Source organism: Pteropus vampyrus, unplaced genomic scaffold (assembly GCF_000151845.1).
Source record: "Pteropus vampyrus isolate Shadow unplaced genomic scaffold, Pvam_2.0 Scaffold137, whole genome shotgun sequence".
NCBI classification, from domain to species: domain Eukaryota; kingdom Metazoa; phylum Chordata; class Mammalia; order Chiroptera; family Pteropodidae; genus Pteropus; species Pteropus vampyrus.
This window is the reverse complement of record NW_011888918.1, coordinates 3740541-3754654: the sequence shown is the minus strand read 5'-3', so window position 1 is coordinate 3754654 and position 14114 is coordinate 3740541. Positions and strand designations below refer to the sequence as shown.

The 14114-nt window shown below is 35.9% G+C and overlaps 1 protein-coding gene and 1 pseudogene across 1 annotated transcript in view; one reads left to right on the top strand and one right to left on the bottom strand.

Annotated features, from left to right (window-relative positions):
* The first annotated feature begins 377 nt into the window (after positions 1-377).
* Positions 378-14114, top strand: part of ERC1 (ELKS/RAB6-interacting/CAST family member 1) — a 513889-nt gene continuing 500152 nt past the window's right edge. Inside the window, exon 1 of the mRNA XM_011367885.2 lies at positions 378-460. The gene's annotated coding sequence lies outside the window, so the exon portion shown is untranslated. The remainder of the gene's footprint in view (positions 461-14114) is intronic.
* LOC111744604 lies at positions 7534-7651 on the bottom strand (annotated as a pseudogene).

Below are 14114 nucleotides of genomic sequence, written 5' to 3'. Positions count from 1 at the left end.
TTTCCTCGCTCCCACCTCCAGCCTTTTCCCCGAGCTGGCTCCGGCTCTCCCCTCGCGGGGCCGCAGAGGCCGCGTGTGGGGTGTGTACGTGTGACACCCCTTGCCCGTTACTTAGCTTCAGCGCGAACCCCCGCCGGAGCCTGGGTCAGCCCTGTTTCCTAGCCCATAACACGCCTTTCCCTGGAAGGCGCCGGAGGGCTGCGGGACGCCTAGTCCCGGTCGCCCGAGGGCGCGGGGAAACGAGGTGGCCGAGCAGGGAGAAGGCGGAGCTCGCAGCGTCTCGCGGCTGGGCCTGGGGCGGGGCTAGGTGTCTCGCGCAGGGGGCGGGGCGCGGTGACGTCAGCGGGCGCCTGGGCCGTGCTGTGGCTGTGGCGGCGGCGGCGATAGTGGTGGCGGCGGCATTGGCGGTGGTGGCGGCTCCCGGGCGGCAGCAGCAGCAACAGCAGCAGCCGGGAGGAGGGTGAGACGACCGCGGTGGCGGCAGCTCGGAAGTCAGGCGGGACCTCCAGCTTCCGGTCTGTCGCTGGCTGGCCCCAAGGCTCTTTTGCCTTTTTTTTTTTTTTTTTTTTTTTTTTACCCTGCCTCTTCCTCACGGCCCTGACTAGGGCAGGGCAGCGCGCCCCCGGGGAGGGGCGGAGCTGTAGGTGAGGCTTCAGGACCCCCTCCCCCTCCTTTCCGTGCCGGGGGGATGGGGAAGTCCGGGGAGCGGCAGACCCCACCCCAGCCCACCGGCGGGCTCCACCCAGGCGCCTTCGGGGATGGGGCGGGAGCAGAGGCATTAGGTGTGGGGACCCCGACCGGGAGGTGGAAGCTGGGGTCTCTGGGTGCTTGGAGAACGAAGGGTGGAAAGTTGGTGAGGCGTGATGTTGCGGGTGAGGGAGGTAGTGGCGAGATGGAGAAATTGGGGAACCTTGAGGATGGGGTGCGGTCAGGGTGGATTTGTGGATTTGGGTGACTGATGGAAAATGTTAAAAGAGATGAGGATTTCCCTCCATCCCCCGCTCTTTTTGGGAAATGGTAGGATAGGAGATGAAGGGTTGTATTTCAAAGGAAGATGAGCTGTGGATGTTGCCTTTGAGGCAGTTGAGAAGCTGTTGCACATTTCTACTTTGGGGTTTTGCTTTTCTGTTTTCTTTTTTCATTTTTCATCTTGGAGGGGTGGGTGGGTGGGTTGGGGAGGGAAGAGAATCCCTCTGCTTTTGGCTCGGGGTGGGTAAATTGTGAGCCTGGATGAATCTGAAGTTTTACACCCTTCAAGAAGAGTGAGATATTTGGTTAAGACAACTTGATTCAGGCAACAGCTTTAGGGAAATAGGTCCCATTACACTTAGAACCTTAACGGTGTTGTTATCTTCCATTGACTTTTCTGTTCTTAGGAGATCTCTTTTTACCACCTAATTTACGAGCTCTATCCTGACCTCTTAAGAGATGGCCTGAGAATCAGGTGGTTGCTTTGGAAGACACATTTCTAAGTAATAGTTGAAGGTGGTTGTGGTTGATTACTTTGGATGGATAAGATGAGCAATTTGAACAGTTCTGTTGGAGCTAATTACATGAAAAAAAAGCTTAATGTTTTAAAGCACAACTGTCCTAGCTCGTTTTTCAATAGACCTTGACATTCAGACATTTTGTGTTCAACATAATTATTGATTATTTTCATTTCTCAATTGCAGATATCTTTATTAGATACTTTAAAAATGAAGTGAATTTTTTTTTTCGGTAGGCCCCTCAATTTCTGAGAAATGTTCAATTTCTGAGTCAAGTGCTTTTAAAATGTTCTTTAATAACATTTGGGGGGCATGTGTCTGTCACTTCATAGGGAGATGTTACTAAGAGTAAACAGTGTTCAGTGCTGTTCACATCAGTGTTTCATAATTTAGCACATTAAATCAGAATCTTCTTTTCTGGGTTCTTGCTCCCTATTAGATTACAATATTCATTGACCTTACCTATCAGTGTCATGTAAGTTGTTTCTTGCTCGGAAATAGGTCCTGTGATGGACACGTATTATGTAATGGATGGAAGTAGGCATGACTCTTAATAATTCATTTATAGAGGAAGAGAAACCGTCATGAAATGGAATTTAAGCAATGACTTTCCCAAAGCTTACTCAATTTATTTGGGAACACAGCCAGAGAAGTGCTTTCCTGTAACCCAAGGGAGAAATATACGGATTTCAATGTCAGTAGTTGCAGATCATTGCCTTTTTTTTAACATGCCTACTTCATGAGCAGACTGTTACCTTCTAGTAAATACTTCTGCTTGGAGAGACTTATAGGAAACATGATTAGCTATTAAAAAAGAAAGGATGTGCAATTATTAATTATAAATAAGCGATTTATTAACTATTCAGATAGATCAAATGATAAGTTGGTACATGAATCATTTTGTTTTTGGATTACTTAGAAGGAAAAATTAAAATTCACAGTCTAGTTTTGGGTTTTAAATTATACTTTGATTTAATTTGGGTACACATGGGGACAAATGCGAACTAAGATTTTGGGTGAAACTTTGTATATTGCTAAAATGACATTTGCATGGTGAGATGTGATTTTTCTCTTTGTAGGAATGCAATTATATGATTTGGGGAAAGTATAAGGTACAGGTGACCTATTCCTCTTTAGAATTTATTATGACTTAAAAAAATCCCTACATTTTATTTTTCAAGAAGTGTCACTTGCTGGTCATTACTGTGATATCCTTGTTGAGTCTACTGAGGTTGTTTAAAAATTTTTTTCATTAGTAAAGTTAGATAAGTATGTCAGTCTGTTTATTCAACATTAATGCTGGAAACAAAAGTGAAGGTTCTGACAGCAATAGCTGCTTTTTTTAATACACTAAATTTCTGCTTTTGGAACTAGTATAAGAGCTGTTAAATGTGCATTTTACACATACCATATCAAAAACATAGATGGAGAAAGACCAAGGAATGAAGTATTTTGGTTAATCAAATAATAATCAGTACATTGATTATCAATTTTCAGAGAAATATAATGTAATAAACAGCATAAAGGTTATACGGAATATAATTTATTTCTATGGCCCTTCAATATCTGAGTCTTGGGGCATGATTCATTCATCTATTCATTCAGCAGTTATTTATTGAGTATGGTTCTGGGTACTTTTTTTCTATTGAGAGATACAGTACTGAACAAAACTGACAAAAATTCCTGCCTTCAAGGAACTTACCTTTTAAGATATCTTCTGGAGAAATGAAGAGGACCCTGGCACAGGAGTTTGATAAGAGGCATTGAGTTAGGAAAACTAGGGGAATGCTATGTACTAGAAGTGAAGGAAAGGAAGTTTTAAAGGAGGGAATGATCAGTTAACTATGTCATTGTTTAAAGATGTGTCAGAGTGTCGAATAAGAGAATTCTGTTTGATTATAATATCTAATAACAGAGAAATGACTAAATGCTTTTTAGTGTGTGATGAGACACATGTCCCTAGGTTGATTTATTACAATATTTTTTATTTGTTAATTTTTTCAGAACAAAATAGGCAGCCTGGGAGTGTATACTTGTACTGCACTAAGGAAAGATATGACTTTGTTGTTATTAATCTTATGTATACTTATATATTTTTTAAAATAGGTAATACAGGAATCAAATCAGAAGGTATAAATTACACAGGGAAAAGTCTGTCTTGTCCCATCCAGTTATTCCTGAAGGCAAATAGTTTCCCATTTATTGTTTTTCCCAACCAGTGAATTTTTTTGCAAAAATATGGCATTAGCTATTTTAAAATTGCATAAATATAACAAGTATTTTAACTTCTAGTTTTTTTTTGCAGGCTTAATAGTTTTCATAAGTCTAGCTACTGCAGACTTTTTGTTTTTTTATAACAGCTTTATTGAGAGATAATTCACATACCATATAATTCACCCATTTAAAGGGCACAATTCAGTTTTTTGTGCAACCATGTGACAATCAATTTTAGAACATTTTTATCACCCCAAAGAGGAGCCCCCAACCCATTAGCAGTCACTCCCTGAACTTTGAGGTTTAAGTATTGTTTTACATATTATGTGGAAAAAAGGTTTGTGAAATACTTTGTTACCAACTAAATGGCAATGAAGCCATTTAGTGCCTACTTTTAACATTCTGTGATTGAATAGAAGCATAAGTTTGTGTAAAAGTCAAATTAGATTACACATGGTTGAAAGACTTTGTGAAATGATTTGATTATCTAGGCGTCTTGTTTCCATTATTCTTGCATTTATCAAATATTTATTAAGTACCTTTTGTGTTCCAAGCCCTGGGCTAGACTAGATGGATTCCGTGTTAAATAAGGGGCAAGACCCCTTATTTTTACGGAGTTTCATTCTAGTTGGAGAAAGGGAAACGTTAACAGGAGTTTGTGGTATTCAATTGGCCATGTACAGGGTTCTATATCAGCTCATAAGATGGATCTCTAAACTGGATTGTGGGGAGAGTGATGACATTTTAAGATTAAGTTGGATTTGGCAAAATGAAAAGGATGCAAGTGGAGGGAACAGCATGTGTAGAACTCCAAGGCAAGAAAGCTGTAGGGCAAATTGGGGGATCTAAAAGTAGTTTGGAATGTCGAGTGCCCCTGTGAGATCCTTTTCGTTAAAAAGTATGTTGTCTTAAAAAGGCAAAATAATTACATTATTAATTTGCTTAAACTCTTTATGGATTGCTGTCACTTTCTAGCTGTATAATTTTGAGTGAATTATTTTATTGTCTAAAACTCAGTTAATTTTCTCATCCATAAAATGGGACTAATAGTCTTGCCTCATGTGATTGTTTTGAAGAATAAGCGAGATAATACAAAGATTTTAATAAAACGCTTGGAATATAATAAGTACTCAATAAAAATCAACTGCTCTGATGATGACAATTGGGTGGTGGTGATGGTGATTATAATGATGGGGATGATGCCCGATGTATGGAATTTCTTAGGATATTATGGAATCCCAGAGAATTCTCAGGAGACTGGAAAATGACACCTATCATTTTAAGTTTTTTTAGGGAGGAAGTGAATACCAAAAACATTAGACAAGTACTATCCAATAGAACTTTCTGTGATGATGGAAATGTTTTATCTCTTCACTATCCAATATAGTATCTACTAGTCATATGTGGGTATTGAATACTTGAAATATGGCTAATGTGACTGAGAAACAGTTGTTAATTTTATTAAAATTAAATAGCCATTGGGACTAGTGACTAATGTGTTGGGCAGCACAGTTATACATTTATAGATTGATGAATCTAATATTGAACTCTGGCAATATTTTAGGATAGATTATTTAAAAGGTAGTTTTAGAAGCCTTGTCAAGAGAAATAGTGATCACTAGGGTACAACATGGATTCACTGGGTCACATCAGACAGTAATTCTAGTTTCCTAGAATTTACATGGTTCCTAAACAGATAAATAAAGGAAAGGTAGTAGTTGTAATGTGTCTGGACTTCATTCAGACCTTTTCATGCTGTCTTTGTGGTAAGTGAAAACATATGTCCTATGTTTTATGAGAACAGGGACTGTCATATGTTCTCTACAGAGCAAATAATACTAAATATTTGACAGATGAATGGATTATAATACAACTAAGTAAATTCACAACTGGTTGTAAATAGCTATATCCAGAAATTAGAGAGTTGTTTACTGGGTTTGAATAACTGGTGTTAGATGACTCACCCACCTGTATGTTGAAATGGCTCAGGAGTGATGGCATAGAAGATAGTGGCAATATGAACTAGCTGCCAGCATATCCTTACTGAGTGTGAATAGCGATATCCAGGTGGTTATTAGCTCATAGTAAAGAGGCGGAGGTAGAAGATTGTTGCTGAATAGCATGAGAATCAGAGTAACAAGGATTTTATGTAAGAGTTCAGGAATAATGGTCTGGAGGTGGCATTGGAAGAAAGATGGGTACCATCTTTCTTGGAGGAATCACAAGACATTCTACTAAGACTCAAGTAAGCTGCAGGTTGCCAAATATGAAACAGCAGAGCTGTTCTCTGAGAGATATTTGTTATTTGCTTTTGCACATATCCTTTACTAGATTAAGAAAGTTTCCTTCTGTTCCTAATTTGTTAAGATTTTTCATCAGTAATAAATGTTAAAATCTACCCGATGCATTTTCATATCTATTGAGACAAATGTGTGTTTTTTTTTTTTAACCTGTTAATGTGGCTAATTACATGAGTTTTTAAATTCTACTGGTTAAAGAGTAAACATTTTTTTTCTTTTAAAAGCTTTCACTTATTTGAAAAAGATTATTGATAGAGACTAATTTTGCCTGCCTGCCTTTTCTCTGTGTGTGTGTATAATTTTCTCCTTGTACATACAGAATTTACTCTTGCTGACCTTTTCAAGGCAGAAAAACTCATTCGAACTTATGATTAATCAATAAGAAGTTATTAAAGATCTAAGAGACTCATAGGATTTCTTGTGAAATAAGAAGTACCTGTGTTTTACATATTTTTTTTATTACATTCCTTCAGATCTTTTAGGATACATCCCTTCAGATGCCACACGGGTGACTTTTCTACTTTTGTGGCAGTATTCACTTCATTTTCATTAGTGGGAGGTAATTTTGAGTATTTCAAAGAGTTTTGCTTCCCTTTTCTAAACTGCTGCATTAAATTTAGGCTGAAGATTTGTTTGATGTTTTTCTCCCTTGCATAAATAAAAAGTTATTAAGTAGAAAGAATTATCGAAAGTAAAGTTATTGACCATTTCACTCAGTATTCGTGGTGGTTTTTCTAGTGGTTTGTGGTAATTTTATAGTATTGCCAAATTTCTAAACCATTCTAAAATAATTTGATTGTTCTTTAGCTTAGGGCTTGGTATTTTTTAATTTAAATAGAGCATAAATTTTTATCTGTTTCCCTGGTTGTTATTAAAAATAAATTAATTGAAAATGGTTATAAATTATTCTTTAAGTTTAAACTAAAAAATGCAGGTAATGTATAACTATGTATTTCTACATAGCATGTATATATACGTATATATGTATTTTTTTAAGCATTAATCAGGATTTCCTTGAAAAGTTCAAAATTAGAAGTTGACTCTAAGAATTTATATTAAAATTCATTTAACTGTAATAACAAAAATATCTGCTTTACAAATTTTTTATTTTTGTAGTTGTCCAAGAGTACATGTCTGTTTCCCTTTTTCTTTTTTTCCCTCGTTCAAAAAACATTTATGGAAAATCTAGTACACTTTATTTGTGTAATGTTACTTTATCATGCTCTATCTTAGCAGTAAATGTTTGAGACTGTCTTTGCTCACAGGATGCTAGTGACCAGTAAGGGAGACAAGTAAACAGGCTATTTTGATAGAGCGTAGTAAATGTTAATGATATGGACAGGAACTGGAAGGTGGAAGGCAATGGTGAAAGATGAGGCTGGGGATTGGGTTTGGATCATGAAGGGCTTTGTAAGTCATTTTAGAGTTTGGAATTTTTTTTTTTTTTTTTTTTTTTAAGGCGAGGCAACCCTTGGTTGACTCACAAATTGCAAGGACCTTGTCAGCTTACAATCCCTTATTTTTTATTTTTTACGCCTAGCACCTGGTCTTCCTAGGTGATCTCTCATCCAAATACTAACCAGGCCTGACCCTGCTTAGCTTCTGAGATCAGACAGGATCGGGCTTGTTCAGGGTGGCATGGCCGCAGAGGAGTTTGGAATTTTACCTTGGGCAATGGCAAGACCTTAGAGAATTGAGTAAAGGAAATACAAATATATTTACATTTTACAAAGAGTGGATAGGAGAGGGCTAAGTGAGGAGGCCAACTAGGACGTAGTGGTCTTATCCCATTAAAGCCTGAAAAGGCAAGTTGTGAAAGTGGAGATAGAGAAGCATACAGTATTGAAAGCTCTAAAGAACACAGGACTGGGTAATTCAGTCTGTGTGTTTGTGTGTGTATACTTTTGAGGGGGGAAAAGACAGTTGATAGGGAGCGAGGGGACTAAGGTGACTCCCAGACTTTCAGATGGAGAAGGTAGGCTAGAAGCAGTGTTGTATAATAAGGTAGTCACTAGCTATGTATGAATATTTAAATTTATATGAATTTAAGTGAAATAAGGTTTAAAATTCAGTTTTTCAGTTACATTAGCAATATTTCATGTGCTCAATAGCCAGATAGAATGGTGGCCTCTGTATTAAACATTGCAGATATAGAATATTTCCATTGTCATAGAAAGTTTTGTTGCACAGCACTGGTCTGCAGTTTTTGGTAACTTACTCTTCCCTCAGAGGAAAGTCAAAATAATAGGTGATATTCTCCAGTCTCATAAGAACTCTGGCTCCACAATATCCTAAGGGATTCTGTGAGTCAGACTTAATTATCGTCACCACCACAACCACCACCATCCAGTCATCAGATATAAAACACTTCCATGATCAGAGAAGTTCTATTGGGCAGCACCGAGCTAGAGGGATGGTGATGCCTTTCATTGAGCTATTCATAGCTATGTGGGGGCAACAGGAGTCTCTAGAAAGTACTGTCCAATAGAAATATAATGTGAGGCATGTATGTAATTAAAATTTTAGTAGCCACACTATAGAGTAAAAAGAAACTCTTTGATTTTATAATTTTTATAATATTTACTTATTTATTTATTTAACCTAAAACATCCAAAGTATCATTTCAACAGGTTGAAACATCATATTTAAAAATTATTAACGGGCAGTTTTGCCTTATTTTTTCATACTATGTCTTTGAAACCAATTTTATACTTAACAGCATATCTTAATTCAAGTGCTAAATTTTTCTCAGAAATACCTGATTTGTATTTACATTCTATTAAATTTACAGTTGAAAAGTGGGTTCATCTAACTTGTTCCAAACATGCTTAAAAGTTTTCTGGTAACTGAACTGAGTATGTTTTTAAATTTAACTTTTGATTACAATGAAATAGCTCCATAGTCTGCTTAGTCCCATAGTCTCAGTAGCCACATTTCAGGTTCTCAACAGCTCTGTGTGACTAGTGGCTACCATATTGGCCAGTGCGCCTCTGAAATAACCAAGCGCATTCACTTGATAGTTGGAAATTCAAGTCTGGAGCTCAGGAAAGAAGTGTAGAAACACAGTAGATGGCAGGACTATGAGGAACGTGGAGGTAAACAAGTTTGTGATTTTGGACAAACCAATATTAACTGCTCTGTCAAAAAAAATCTATAAATGCAACTGCTAAAATAGTAGATGAGTATGCAGCATATATTATAGAGGTTAAGAGTCTGTGTAACTTTAGTGTTAGATGTGTGATCTTGGGCAGCTTACTGAACTTAAGCCTTAGTTCCTCATCTAGAAATAGCATAATAAAATCTTTCTCCCTGAAAGTTTTGCTGAAAAGGTTGAAGTATTCATGGCCAGTATTTACCATGTATACCATGTCTCCTCATTTTTAAGATGCCATTTCTTTTTTGGTGGAGTGTACCACCAAGTTAATAATTTACTCCTTTTTTGAAAAAAGAAACCTATTTTAATTATACATGTTGTTAAAAACTGAATCCCAATTTTAGAAACTTTAAATTAGGAAAAAAGTATATCTTAAAATAGAGAAAATATAATGAGTGTTCATTATGATCCCTATATTATGTTAAATGCTTTATATGATGTAAAATGTTTTTTAAAAATATGCAGAATAATGTGATGTTTCTATTGTAAAGTGTCATTTAAGTAGACTTTGTAATAGAAAGCTATTTTAATTCTAGAACTTTGAAATGTATCGTGGTCTCATTGTCTTAGTTAATCCAGGAACTACTGAATTCTCTTTGAATCTTTTTGGATACTGTTAAGTTTACGATTTTGTACTCTAGGTTAAATCTATAGAATCTAAAGTCTGTAATTCTACATTTAGGTATATGCATGTAAAAAGTTATGGTTAAAAACAGTCCTTGGTAGAGTTTATTTAGAGATGTGTAGTAACAGGAGAAAAATGGACTCTCCCAGGTCAAAGGAATTATGATTTTTAATGGCTCTGCAAATTCTTATTCTGAGTCTTTCCCACAGGTTTTATCTTGCCCATTTTACCTGTCGGTGTGCCATTCGTCAAGTGTATTGGAGAAGACAAGAAACAATTTCATAATGCCTACCCCATGCATTATATACCTAGTGTGTGTTAGGAAATCTTGCTCTCTTCTTCACAGTATTTCTCATATACTCACTTAGGTCTGAAATAATATTAGACATTTTGTATCTGTATCATTGCAGATAATGAAAATGTTTTATGATGCGTTTAGGGCCAACAGATAGGTTTGATATTATATGCCAACTACATTTGGTGGTGGCAGCTGGAAGTGCTGTGTTGGGAAGGATTTTGTGACCAGGTCCAAAAGGGTTAGAAATGCTCACTTGAAATTACAGTGACTTTTTCCTTTTTGTTTCTGTTTAAATATTTTTCCTTTTTAAAAAAGTGTTATGTACTCATTTGGAAAATTTTGACAACTGTTAAGAAGAAAGTAAACAGATTTCCTCTCATTCTTTTTGCTATGCTTATATGTATATTTGCAAAATCAAGCATATGTTAAATGTATATCCACTTTCATTTACTATATTATAAACATTCTTATGTCAGACATTAGTTGTAAATACCTTTTTTGTAGGCAGCATGTTAATTCGTAAAGATTTCACTTAAACATTTCCCAATTGAATGAGTACTAATAAACCTGGTATATCATAATTCATAATGTGGCCAGTTTTTTCTACATTTTGGATCATTTAAGTAGATTGGTTTCGTGTTTATGGAATTATCGGATCAAAAGATATGAATGTTTTTAAGACCTTTAGCCATTTTCAAACTTGCTGCTTTCCAAATGCTTTTATTATTTTAAGGAAGAAAATAAAACATTGAATACCTACAGTTTTTCACATAAAGTTTAAAAATTTATGAAATGTTTCATACATGCATAAAGTTAGAATTATACAGTTACTGCAGATGTACCCACCACCTAGCTTGAAAAATAAAATATAGTTAAAAACTCTTTGTGTAGTTCTTCCTCATTATAGATATCTTTACGAACAATAGTGTAGATGTTTAATCTTATCCAGTATACAGGCCTGTATCTGAGATCTTTTGGGCCAGAATTCAGAATTTCTCAGATTTCAGAAAATTGATATGATGCATACACTATATATTATCTAACAATCCAATCAAGGTTTGGGAGTGCTTCTCAGTTCCTTCATCAAACACATTGGTATTTCTGCATCAGTTCAAGTGTGGTTTTGTCACTAAACTACACTTGAACAGTTACAGAACGTTTGGATTTTCAGAGATTTTTGGAATTCAGTTTGTGGATGAGGGGTTGTGAATTTGTTCACTGTGTTTATTCAGTTTAATCAGTCTGGTAGGTTTTGTTGAACTTTGTGTTGAACTGTTCATGATGTAAATTGAGATGTGGGTGTAAAATGAAAGATAACTACAAACAATTTAATATTTTAGAATTTTAAGAAATCAAATTATCAATGAGGAATGGAGTCACTGGGGAAGGCTACACAATCTAGAACTTGATTCTGTTGAACTAAGTGGTACATACAGATTGCTGATATAAGTAGAGAACAGCTGTGGTTAATGACCTTGTATTTGCTTCTAAGTATCTGCTTGATAAAATATTTGTCATGCTGAGAACTTTGATAGACCTTACAATTAACTTGATTAACTGATTGATAAGAATTATTAAAAACAACAATTAAATTGATTGTAACCTAGTAACCTTCTTACCCATAAAAAAGAAAAATGAATTGGCTACTGATAGGTGTTTTAAGTGTCACTGCTGCTCTTAGCAGAGGTGCTCTTTCTCAGATGTGTCACCAAAAGGTGTTGTTTTAGCCACATGGTTCTATAATTTTTGGTCTCTAGGAGTATCAGATTAAGGATGCCTGATGTTAGAAACGTGATATGCTACCTGCTGAGGGTGGAAGCAGAGACATCTGTGCCTTCTTTAACTCCTAGGGTTCTCATTCCCCGGCCTCCTGCTACTTGCAGAGACCTTATCGGCCTGCGGCCTAGCCCATTAATTACCATATAATAGTGCTGAATAGTTGAGGTCCTTATTTAAGCCCTTAGTTTTTAGTGACTGGGTGCATTTGTGTGTGTATGTGTGAGTAAAAGTAATACATCTCTCTGTTGAAACGATTTAAAAAAAGAAAAGTATGTATGCAAGGGAAAAATTGGCTCCATTCGACTTTTAAGAAATAGTTTCTTACTATCCAAATAATTTCTGTGGCTATACAAACATATGTATGTGTACTTTTTATATACTGATTGGATTGTATTATACAGGTCTGAACTTGTTTTCTTTTCCGCTTTACAATATATCATAGATGTCTTTATGAAGATTGTCAGATATAGACATTTAAGAAGTTTTTTTAAACAGTATTTTATTCTATAGTTTGGAGATATCATTATTTAACCAGTCTCTTGTTGGTGGAAATTTAAGTAGTTCTTTTTTGCCGTTATCAGTAATATAGTAATAGATCATCATTGCACTTATATCCTTGAACCTCTGAAATATATCTTCTAGAGAATACTTTTAAAAGTGAGACTTCTTGGTCAGAGGGTATGCTCATTTGAAATTTGATAGTTTTTGCCAAATTGTACTTGAATGGTATTTAAAAGTTAATCTTTTCATAGAGTTCTTAAGGTAGCAGCACATTTCTTGCCCCTGGTGACATATTTAACTCTTTAACAAAATGAACTAAATCTTTAAAAATGTTGAAATTCAGTGTTATACCTAACTCATTTTCTGATGATAAATGCTAATCAGTGATTAGTGTAACCCGTCATGTTGGATTAATAATTTTGAGATTTAAGTCAGACTTTCACATATAACGCTTTAAATAGTTAATGGCTGATGTATTTCTAGTTCACCTTATCAGTAACTCATAGCACACCTCTGTTAGCCTATCCAGTTGTAATTAATTTGAAGTTGGTTACCATGTTGCTATTAAAGGATTTTCTGCTTTCTTTTGATTATGAATATTTGGTGTTCTTTTGGAGATTCAGGTTGTAGAGAGCTAGTATTACCCTTCTAATCTATGAGAATAGAGTGAGAGACTGCTGTTTGCAGTTGCATGTTATGCTTGTAGTTATTTGTGGGAGAGTGAAAATTAAAGGCTAACGTATAATCATTGTGTGTGGAAGTATTTATATTTTTAGAGCCTGGCTGTACTACAGGATTCGGAGTGGATGTCTGTGGGTGTCTGTGGAATAGGGCTGGGCTGGCTGGTGTTCTCTCTCAGTAGGTATTGGGACAATACTTTTCTTGTAGGGAAAACTTATTCTGGAATTTTCTAATATTCTACTCTTTATGGTTTTCCTGACCTAGCTGACAAGCTTGTAGTGTGAATATATAGTAGTGGCCAGGTCCGAACTCAGTTTTGTTGTTGTTCTTTTAAGACCTCATGGAGATTTGGTAATAACTATTGGAAGTAGAATTTAGGATGTTAAAAACCTGAGATCACTAAGAATTGACCTCCACAGCTATGCCTCTTCTGCCTTCCATGTTTTCCTGTTTTATTTCAGCAGCATTTCCCTGCTTCCTTTTGGAGGCTTTGAAGTGGATTATTCTTACTATTACTACTACTTTATGGCCATCCACATATCCAGGGTAAGAGATAGAAAAAGTGCTTTTCCTTTTTGGAGTTAAAATTGAAGTTTTTCAGAAGGGACTTTATTAAAAAACTCAGGGGAGAAAATCCAGTAGCTCCCCACCCCACATACATATAGAAGGTTTTAAAAATAAGAGAAATGGGTTGTCAAAAGCAATCAATGTTTTTTTTTTTTCATTTTATTTTTTATTTATTTTAAATAATTTTTTTATTTTTCAGTTACAGTTGGCATACAATACTATATTAGCTCCAGGTGTACAACATCTCAAATAGAAATTTATATAACTTATGAAGTGAGTGCCCCGATAAATCTAGTACCCATACATAGTTATTATTGGCTTTACAATATTATTACAGTATCGAATACAGTATTATTGACTATATTCCTTATGCTGTACTTTACATCCTCATGACTATTTTGTAACTACCAATTTGTACTTCTTCATCTCTTCTTTTTCACCTATCCCTCCAACCCCTCTTTCATCTGGCAACCATCAATTTATTCTCTATATCTATGAGTTTGTTTCT